Consider the following 12203-nt stretch of genomic DNA (forward strand, 5'->3'; position numbering starts at 1 on the left):
CTATAACTGATGGGGCTTTAAACTTATCTCTAGATACTGCTCCGCTCCCGCGAAATGTGCCTGGTGCGCGGTAAGCCATGACACTCGTTCCTGCCCTCACCGTACACCCACCCCAACCACCACGACTGATGACTCCACCTCTACCCCGAAAGCCTCCATCGCCCCACCACCAGACACATCCCGGTGGAAGTGCCCCCGATGCCATAAACCAGGGGTCAACGTTTGGCATGGCTGTACCAAGCGAACCCCCACGGCCACCTCTCAAAGACCTGCGCCACCACTATCATCACTACCAGCCACCTCTCTCACGACGCTCAGCCCCACGGACTCTACTGAAGTACAAGCTCTTCGCCAAGCTGTTGTATCTCTCGAATCCCGCTGCTCAGCCCTCACGAAGTGATTCGATGCCATAGATGCCTGTATCGAAAGCTTGATTAACGAACAGGCTACCGCAGCAACCACTCTTGCCAGTCTAGTCGAATCTCACAAAGCTGTTATCACCTCTGTCACAGCTCTTACAGAGCGACTTGATACAGTTGCCTCCCATCTAGAGAAGCTCTCGTCGCCTGGCAGCGCCCACATTCAAACACCAACCCCATCCGGCCCTCGCAAAGTGCATAGTAATAAGTTTCTCTGATCTCGTATCGATTCACGTCATCTCCTGGAATGCTTTCGGAATACACCATAACACGAAACTCACTGCACTCAAGGCATACGTCCATCGCCATCACCCCCAGATCATATGTATTCAAGAAGCTTTTCCCGGTGATGCTCAGCCATGCGACACAGCACCTACGCTGTCTGGCTATGTCTCGTACATACATCCAGTCAGGAAAGGCCTCGTTACTCAAATCCACGCATCCATGCCCACACAAGCTCCTTCGATGCTCCAGGGATACTACTATGACCTTTCAGTTAATTGAAGTCACTGTGGGCAATGGTAAACTTCGACTTTGCAACGTATACTCTGCCCCTGGTGTTATTAATTTCGCTGCCCTCCCAGTACCGACAAATCGTGGAATGATTTGTATGGGGGATTTCAACGCTCGACATTCTGCTCTTGGTGATGCCTTTCCTCCTCCCAACCATAGTTGAATCCCTCTACTCAACTACATACATCGGTACCAACTCACACGATGGGAAACTGGTGGAGCCACACATGCACGTGGAGGCACAGTTGACCACATCATCACGTCAGGCCACGTGCCATCCCGTGTCGCCTATCAGTCAATTGATTCTCTCTTCTCCGACCATATTGCTCTTAGTTTATACTACTCCATACCATCTCGGATTCCAACTCCTCATCACCGGACCCGCATATCCATTCCTTCTAAACATTGCCCTACGTATATTTCGTACATCTCTAGTCTCCTTCCCACATTTGACTTCCTATCCCCCGACGCACTATACACGTGCTTAGTGAATACCACACACGACATCTACGGCCGCTATATAACCAAATCTCACCTACAGCGCCGCCCTGTACCTCACTCATGGACGTTGGACCATCGTATTATCCAAGCGGAGAGAGCTACACAGACTACCGGTCATACTTTTTAGACGCAACCCACACCTGACTCTTTACATCAGTACCAAATAGCACGGGATAATATGGTCGCCCTCCAGAACTGTGCCTACACAGAGTCTTGGCAGAAATACACTGATTCCATAAATCACCAGACTAGTATCGCGACCATGTTGCGCCTTGTAAAAAGGGTCGTTAAGAAGCAGCCTCCCAGAGCCCTCCACCACAGTCCAGACGCCTAAGCCCAGGACCTCATTACTTTATGGTCGTCACAGTCGTGGACTAACAACCTTCCTACGCATATCCAAGAGGCACTCTCCACTCGTCGCAACGCCCGTAATCTCCTCCTAATGGCTGCACTTCTCCGCCCAGATGAAGAAGATGACGTCCCGATTACGGAGAATGAATTACGACTAGCCATGGCTAATACAAAAACTTCTGCTGCCCGGGGATGACGGCATTACATACCAAGTGCTCCGACTTCTACTGGAAGTTCCTGGGAACCCCCTCCTTCGTCTCTTCAACATCTGCCTCCTTCGAGGACATGTGCCTACAGCCTGGACTTCAAGCACGATTGTCCCGACACCAAAACCAGGTACTGATAAATTCAGACCCATTTCCCTCACTTCATGCTTCAGCAAGGTGCTTGAACGCATCATCCTTGCCCGGTTCATGCATCGTCTACAAGGCCAACTCTCCCCTCAGCTGTATGGTTTCCTCCCACATCGAAGTACGCACCACTGCTTTACTGAACTCTACACCTGACTTTCTCCTACCAGCGTAGTTGCCTTCCTGGACCTCAAAAGTATTTTTGATGTAGCCAACTATGAAATAATTCTTGACCAGCTGATTACCTTCGGAGTGCAACGAAACCTTCTCCGGTGGATTCGGGGATATCTGAGTAACAGGAAGTCACGTGTTCTCTTTCGAGGTGTGTGCAGTTTTTACGAGCAGTTCAAACTTAGTACCCCGCAAGGTGCCATACTAAGTCCTTTTCTACTCAACGTCTTGATGCACCGTTTACTCTCACTTCTTCTTAACGTTCCCGGTACAACTCTCCTCTGCTACGCGGACGACATCTGCATCCATTTCAACTCGCCTCCTGAACTCCAACTCGTCCTCAATGGCTTCTACACGTCAACTACCGCTTGTGGTCTCATCATTTCCCCTGAGAAGAGCAGAATATTTTCATCTCGTATCCTCCAAGCACTGCCGACGTTCAACATGGGAGGTAATGCTATCCCTCATTGCACCAGCCCGGATCACTCCAGCCATACCCACTCGACAACGTATCCATTCCCTTGTTAAAGATCTCCTTGATCGTCTACAGGCCCGTTTTACCCCTATCAAGTGGCTTGCCACAAATTTCACCGGCGCTTCATTACCAATGGTCAGGACTCTATACACCACATTTCTTCGATCACTCGTTGACTACTTATCACCTGCCCTTTGTCAACTTCCCAGGAGAGCTTTGGAACCTCTCGAAAAATTCCAAATAGAATTATGAGATTTATCTTAGGTTGCCCTCCTTCGACTCGCATCGTTAACATGCAAAGTGAGAGAATATATGCTAATATGGCAATTCTCTCTGTAAAATGCCTTCGATCGCCATATCTGTCCCCAAACTTTACTGCTACTATCAGGGCGTCGCTCGAACCTGACGATGCACCCCGCCTCCCACTTCGTCCAGGAGGCCGCAACCTCGTCACTACAGTGTGCAACACACTCAGAAACCTTGACCTCCACGTCCCTGAAGAAACGGTTGAACCCGACTTACCCCCGTGGCGAATCTCCCTCCCTAACGTCACCTTCACACCAACCTCCAAAGATGACCTTCCTGCACTCCAAAAGCAACTAGCACTAGGGACCATCGACAGCGTATCCTCAAAGATCCCTGCAGCGCATGTCATCTACGTTGATGGCTCAGTACAGGCTGATGGAAGAGCAGTATGTGCCATGTACTCACCCACCTTACAGCCACCTGTGGAAGCTGGATGGATTGGACGCAGGTTACCTATCACATCAAGCTCCACATTTTGTGAGCTACACGGAATCCTCGACGCAGTAACATATCTTGTAGACTGTGGCATCAATGGTGTGATCGTTTGTGACTCCCAACCTGCTCTACACGCCCTCTCCTCACCAAGACCCAACTACTATCGTGTTGTGCAGGTCATACTGACCCAACTCGCCGTTGCTTACGAAGCATCTATGGCCGTGTCTTTCATATGGGTACCTTCTCACCTGGCTGGCAACGACGCGGTGGACCGTCTTGCCAAAGTAGCCTGTGCCCTCGTCTTAGACGACGAACGCGAAGTACCCTCTCTCACATGCCTCAAAAACAGAATACACGCAGCCACTCACGCCTTAACAACACGCCGAAGGGATGCGGAACGAACCACCAGTGTCTCAATACAACACCACGACCACTTCCTACCTAGACGCCACAAGTATCGCCGACGCGGACCCATGGTACGGAGACACAATGTTGTCAGTGCTCGACTCAGACTTGGATATAGACCTGTATGGCAAGTCTTACCAAGGCGGCCTATATCCACGTCTTGGATAACGAACGTGTAGTGTTCTCTCTATCATGTCTTAAAAAACAAGATACACACAGCCACTCATGCCATGTCGACACACCGAAAAGACGCGGAACGGACTACCAATATCCCCATACGACCACCTCCTACCCAACCGCCACAAGTATAATCGACGCAAGTCCATGGTACGGAGGCACAATGTTGTCAGCACTCGGCTCAGGCTTGGGAATCGACCTGTGTGGCAAGGCTTCCAGACGGATGATGTGCCACAATGATCACCATGCAGGCTGTATAACCGTCCTAACGTGAACACCCTTGAACATTATTATCTCCAATGGCCCATGGTGACAGACAATATTCCCCAGAGGCAAGGCATGATGATTGTATGTAACACTTACATAAACACGATAAACAAGATGTACCACTATCTCGCCATCCCCATTTCGGGGAATCTTGAATGACTATTACATTATGTTTCCTTTTAAAGAATGTATGTAATAGATGACATGTCCTCTAATACAATGCTGTAATTAGTGTACTATTGTTTGCCGCCCACGGGCGTAATGAATTTAATAAAACCAAAAATCTGTCGTTACTCTTTTGATTGTTAGTTGCCATTTTTCTAGCTACATTTCCTAGAGTTACATTGCTTCATCCTCGACTTCTTATTACTTCTGTTTCTTAGTATTCTTTGAGAACCTGGAGCTTCCTCGTGTCTGCTAGCAGGCTAGACATCTTGAATGTTTGTCTTTGTACTTTCGTCTGTATTCGTTTGGTCTTAGCTGTGGGACGCAGTTCATATTTTGTCACTCTATCTTTATTTTTTTAACCTTTTTTGGCCTCTGAAACAATGTCACTGTATGTCTTTTTCTAGTTCACTTGTTTATTAGTTCATTTATTTGTTTATTTGTATATCTATTCATTTATTTTTTTATTTATCTATCCGTCTATTTATTTGTTCATTTATTTATTCTACAAAGAATGTCTGACTCAAAAAAAAAAAAAAATCTGTATGACTAATCTTATCTGTGGCGTTTACAAAATGCGATGTTCTGTAGATTACGTGGATTATAGAATATGTAGAATTTTGCAGGATCTTTAGTTACAATTTGTAGGAATACTGATATTCCAACACTTTACGTCCGAAATTCTGTGGTCTCTATAACTCCCCACTCGCCCTCCAACAGTAAAATCTAGCCCCTAGAAGGGTGGGTGGGTGAAGAATTCCTCCCTGATTGAAAACTACGTCACCAGATTGTACCATTTCGTTGTGTACAATATCTCTACATTTCCAGGTTCAGTTTCTCCACTTTTCATTATTGCTGGTGTCGCAATCGGAAGCGTGCTCGTCTCGCATTTACTTACTTATGGGTTCGAATCCCGCACTTCTCTCCGATTCCCAGTAGTGACTGTTGTCTGCTCCAATAGTCCCTAAAGTGCATGGTAGGGCAAAGATGACGGCTTCGGCAGCAGCTACTCAGCGCCTCCAGACGTAGGCTTCTCATCTTGTATTTATGACCTCTTAGGTCATGTCAATTTCGATGGTATTCTTAGGTGAGTTCTTTCATGTAAAGTGGAGGCCTTAGCTGCATCAGTATCTCCAAGGCTGATTTCTAACATGATAAGACACCCAATGTATCATGACCTTGATTTGATGTCGTTCTAGGTGGACGTTACCAGGTATCTCACGAACTTAGGCCTCTTTTATATTATCTGTGGCCTTTCTGGAAACCGTGTGGTTGGCAAGTGGTTCTTTAGTCTTTATTTTGCGTTCATTTTGTGATTTTTTATGTTTATTTATTCATTTGTCTATTTGTTTATATTTTATTTATGTATCTACCTGTTTATTCATTTGTTTATTTATTCAATCATTAGTTTATTGTATTGCTAACAGCTCTGGCTTCTTTTCGCTCAGCTTCTTCATGAATAAACTGCTGACAATTGGAGAAATCTCCTCCTCTTTCTCCTTCCTCCTCCTCCTCCTCCTCCTCCTCCTCCTCCTCCTCCTCTTAAGAGCTGGTGACACTCGCATTTTATTATGTTCAACTCCTGCAAATACCAAAGTTGATATATATACCAAGGGGCGTGCCGGCTACAAACAGGTTAAGACACACACACACACACACACACACACACGCACACACACACACACACACACACACACACAGACACACACACACACACACACACACACACACACACACACACACACACACATACACACACACACACACACACACACACACACACACACACACACACACACACACACACACACACACACACACACACACAAACATTCTCTCTCTCACTCTCTTTCCTTCTTCTTCGTCTTCTTCTTCTCCCTTTCTTTCTTTTTTATATATATAACCTTCTCGTGATGGATCTAATGGTATATTGTCAGTCCCATGCTTTATCACTGTAAATCATTGCAGTTAACACTTTCCGTACCAGGCACGTTTACTTTCGTCATGGCCGTAGTCATGCCGTTTCATTCAGCTCCATGACCCACCCACACAGACATACACACGCCTACAAGTAGCGAACAAGTCATAAAACAAAGGAAGTCACTAACCTCTCGGAAGAAGGCTGAGTAAAGAACACAAGCGTTTCTGCTTGGCGTGCGCAAATCTGCATTGCAATCCAGTTGCTGCACCTCCTGTGGCTGCTGCAGAAGCTGTTCATCGTAATGTGACACCCTGTAGCCAGTGCCAGCACTGTGGCATTCTGTCAACTTGCAAGACTTGGGTGTCCTATCATTTCCCCAAGTTCCTCTCTCAGCTTCCGTTTTCTTCTCTTTGTTGGATTCACCTGTTTTCAAAAGTTTTTTCCTTTCTTCATCGTCTCCTTTTCCTTCATTTTTAATTTGTTTTTCACCCTCCGCTTCTGTTCTCTTTTCGCTGTGCAAACCGTCCTTTTCCAAAAGTTTTTCATTCTGTTCCTCAGATCTCGCACCATTGGGAAAATAACTGTTTGTCATTTGTTTTCTACCACCGATCTCACGGTCATTGTGGCTCGTCCATTTGCCGCGGTTCAGACACTCGTCAGTCGTATCACTCTTATGTTCACGTCCTGATTTCCGATCTCCCGAGGGTGACCCGGTGTCCGCCATGGCCACGCTAGTTTGTGTCAGGTAAGCCGAAGTCAGGTCAGGTCAGGTCAGGTCAGATTAGGTCATAGTTCTGGCACAGCTCCCTGGAAAAGAAAAAGAAAATGAATAGGAATCAGACGTAGATAAGGTCAATATATACAAACTAAACATGAAAGATTACGTGATGACCATAACCTCACTATCCCTTTATCTCATCTAAAATTCACCTGGACGGTAATACCTCTTCATCACAGTTAAAATGTCCATGGCTCATATTTGCATTTTCTTTTTCGTAAACATAAGATATGTTGGGGGTATAGTTAAAATTACTTCTAAGATACTCTTGGGTCTACCTAGCCTTTGCCTCCTAACTGTTGGAGTACTACCTGCTCGTTGTGCCCCTGCTTCTGCTGAATGTACATCCAACGACCGAGTGTCAGGAGGTATAACCTGACTCTGGTGCGGCAGGCTAACAGCCTCCTCACCTTAAAAACTCTGTTACTGAAACTGGAACATTACCGGACGGACGGACCTAATGGTAGCGACCCTGGAAATTATCATGGAAATGGGAGACACGAAAATGGAAGACTCAATTGGAAACAACCCCTTCAAATAGCAACTTGGAATGTGCAAAGTCTTTATCGACCAGGACTAGGAAGAAACGTTGTAAATGAATTAAAGAACTGCAAAGTAGATGTAGCAGCCTTACAGGAGGTGAGATGGCCGGGAATAGGAGAGAGCAATATAGAAGCAATATAGAAGCTTTTGTATAGTGGATGTGAAGATGGGGTATATAGAGGAGTTGCAATGTGCATTAGCCCCAAAGCACAGCGAGCGTTAATTGAATGCAAATCAATAATTGAAATATTACTCAAAGCACGATTTAAGAGCAAGTACATACATACATATACCAAAGGCTTTTTTTCCCCCTTACACGGGAGGTAGCCAAAAGACAAAGGCATAAAAACCACTCCCAACCATTACATTCCTTACATACTCCACTCCCCTCTACCCTCTTCCCTCCATCTTATCTTGGCACCTCCTGGGTGATGGGTCATCCCTGCACCTTGTCCACTGCCCTGGGTCAGAAGCAGTGTCGCAACACACAGCACATACACAGCAAGGCCGCTTCATTAATTCGGCAACCCCCCTCTCCATCTCCTCATGCAGAAAAGGAGAAGACGGGGAAAAATCCCTTCGGGCTGCGTCAATTTATTTCTCATACATACTCTCTCACCCCTTATCCCCCACCCACTCCCCCTCATGCATCACAGCACCATCCATACACAACCCTTCTCTATTCACCATTATCTTTTGTACTCTCCCGTCCTTCCTCAACAGACATTCCTCTCTTTCGTAATGCCCCTTTTACCCCATCCATCCATCTCATCCTAGGACGCCCCCTCATGTTTACTCCTTTCACCTCTGCCCTCCACACCTTTTTTACTAATCTTTCTTCACTCATTCTTTCCATGTATCCAAACCATCCTAATGCTCTTTCATCAATCCTATCACCCAACTCCCTTTTCACCCCTGTTCTCTTCCTCACCTCCTCATTTCTCACTCTATCTAGCCTAGTAACCCCTATTATACTTCTCAGATATTTCATCTCAAACACATTCAAACTCCTTCTCTCTTCCTCTCCTATGCTCCATGTTTCTGCCCCGTACAGTGCTGTTGGCAGAATTACTCCTTCCCAAATGTCTATTTCTCATTACACTTTTTAATTCCCAAGGCATTTACTCTCTTCTCTCAATCTACATTCTACCTCCACCCCCACTCATCCCTTTCCTACCACATTCGCACCCAAGTATCTAAAACTATCCACTTAATCCAGTCTCTCTCCCTTAATGCTCACTTCCAGCCTGCTGCTACTCTCTCCTCTTGTACAGCTCATCACTTTACTTTTACCCACATTTATACTCAACTTCCCTCTTTCGCACACATTCCAAAAGTCTGTCACTAACTTCCTCAATCCCTCCTCTGATCCTGCTACAAGCGCAGTGTCGTCAGCAAAAAAACAACTGGCTTATCTCCCACTTTTCTCAATTTTCTTTAACCATCTGCAACTCCCGACCCACTACCCTTGAATTCACCTCTCGCACCAACCCATCCATGTATAGATTGAACAACCAGGGCGACATAACACATCCCTGACGAAGTCCCACCTTTACCTCAAACCATTCACTCTCTCCACTTCTAATCTTAACACGCGCTCTACTACTCTCGTAAAAACTCTTGACTGCTCTTAACAGCTTTCCTCCTATCCCATATATCTGCAGTATCTCTCACAATGCCTTCCTGTCTACCCTGTCGTAAGCCTTTTCCAGATCCATTAAAGCCCAAAAAACATCCTTCCCCTTTCCTATAGCTTTCTCATATATCTGTCTTACCACAAAAATCTGATCTACACAACCCCTACTTGTCCTAAACCCACACTGTTCTTCACCAATTACTCCCTCTGTTCCTCTCCTAATCCTCTCAATCAAGACCCTCCCGTAAGCCTTCCCAACTACACTCAACAAGCTAATCCCTCTGAAACTACTACATTCACAATTGTCACCCTTTCCCTTGTAAAGCGGAACTATACAGGCACTCCTCCAGTCCTCCGGCACTCTACCCTCTCTTAAACAAACATTAAATGACCTTACCAGCCAGTCCACCATAACTGTACCTCCTTTTTTCAGACATTCTGCATGGCATCCATCCAACCCAGGTGTCTTATCTGCTCTCATCATCTTAACAGTTCCTCTCTTTTCATCCTTCCCTATTTCTCATCCATTTTCCTCACTTATTATTCTCATTTTCTTAGCGCTTCCCACTGCAACTACCTTTTCCTCCCTATTCTCCTTCACTTTTAGCAATTCCCTTAAATACTCTACCCACCTTCCTCACACTGCCTTCTCTTCCATTATCATCTCTCCATCTGCACCTTTTACCTTTTCTTCTCTACTTGATTCGCCTCCTCTTTCTCTTATATATATATATATATATATATATATATATATATATATATATATATATATATATATATATATTATATATGTATACACACACACACACACACACACACACACACACACACACACACACACACACACACACACACACACACACACACACACACACACACATATATATATATATATATATATATATATATATATATATATATATATATATATATTCCAACCTACAGGTCAATTAGATGGTTTTGATCCATAGAAACGTCACTCAACTACATACAATATCAACAAACATTAAATAACCTTACCAGCCAGTCCACCATCATTGTACCTTCTTTTATCAGACATTCTACATGGCATCCATCCAACCCAGGTGCCTTACCTGCTCTCATAATCTTAATAACTGCTTTCACTTTATCCTTCCTTATTTCTCCTCCATTTTCCTCGGTCATCACGGTCATTTTTTAGCTCTTCCCACTGCAACTACCTTTACCTCTCTACCCTCCTTCACATTTAGCAACTCCCTAAAATACTCGGCCCACCTTCCTCTCACTGCCTTCTCTTCCATTATCATCTCTCCATCTACACCTTTTACCTTCTCTTCTCTACTTGATTCGCCTCCTCTTCCTCTTTTAATTTCTTTCTAAAACAATTTCTATTTCTTTCAAAATTTTCTGTCATACTCTTATCCCATTTCACATTTGCTCTCCCCTTTGATTCCTTTATATTATTATTTACTTCTCTTCTCTTTACTTTGTACCTCTCATATGATTCCATCGTCCTAATTTGTAACCAATCTATGAATGCCTGCTTCTTCTCTTGTACACTCTTCTTTGATTCCTCATCCCACCACTCACTACCCTTCCTTCTATTTTCTCCCGTCCTCCTTGTTCCACACACTATCTTTGCACACCTTATGACTCCCTCCTTGAACCATCCCCATTCCTCCTCCACTCCTAGTTCTACTCTATCCTTTACTCACTCCTACTCCTCTCTCAGCTTCTTTTTATACTCGCTTCTTCTTTTTCTTTCTCATTTAAACAGTTCACTCTAAGTACCTCCATACCTTCTGCCCTTTTCCTCTTTCTCCACCTATTCTCCATTTTCAACTTATCTTCCACCAAAAAATGATCTGATACTCCCCCACTATCTCCCCTTAGAACATGTACATCTTTAACTCCTCCTACTATACTCCTGGTTACCACTATATAGTCCATTAACGCTCTATCTGCCACCCTTCCATCCACCACCCTCTCCCATGTGTACTTATGCTTGTCTTTCTTCCTAAACACTGTGGTTTAACATTACTGTTATAGCTGCGTGTGTACAGACTGAAGATGGAGACGACAGGGAAAAGGACAGAATGTACGGAGATCTACAAGATCTGGTTGATGGAATACAAAAGCATGATTTACTAGTGTTGGGTGATATGAATGCAAAAGTGGGAAAAGAAAATTTTGGGTCAGTAGGGCCAGAAAGTGTATAGGGTGGCTTTAAATAAAACACACAATAATTATTAAGTAAATTTTTCACAGCACAGACAAACGTGCGTACGCTTTAGAAGCAGTACCAATACTAAGCCACGCCAAACCTTGAGTTGGCGTGAAAAGCATACATGAATCGCATTTGCGATTAAAAAAAATACTCACAGATACATACAATGATAAATACAGTATATAGTAATAGATAAACAATACTGTAAATATGTATATACTAGATTTTGTTAGAAAGGGGCTTCGCCCCTGAGATCTCAGCATGTTGATGAATTCGATAAACTCTTGATTTAAATTTAAAAAATATATATATACTTTTTCTCAATGAAAATTATCCAATTTTCTAAAGGAAGATGATTGTTAATGTACCCGCCAGATATTTCACATAAAATTATGAGAAAATTTACAAAGAAATTTACTCAATAATTAGCGGGGATTTTATTTTTGTATATTCACTCTTAGAGGAGATATACATTTAGAAATTTAAAAAATTATTATTACTGCATTGTATGGACGGAAAGTTGGGCAGGGGCGTTACTATCGCCACTGTTGGTAATTTTTTTTTTTTTTTAATACTTTTTTATG

Source organism: Oratosquilla oratoria, chromosome 5 (assembly GCF_046742065.1).
Source record: "Oratosquilla oratoria isolate Oo_2021 chromosome 5, ASM4674206v1, whole genome shotgun sequence".
Lineage (NCBI taxonomy): Eukaryota > Metazoa > Arthropoda > Malacostraca > Stomatopoda > Squillidae > Oratosquilla > Oratosquilla oratoria.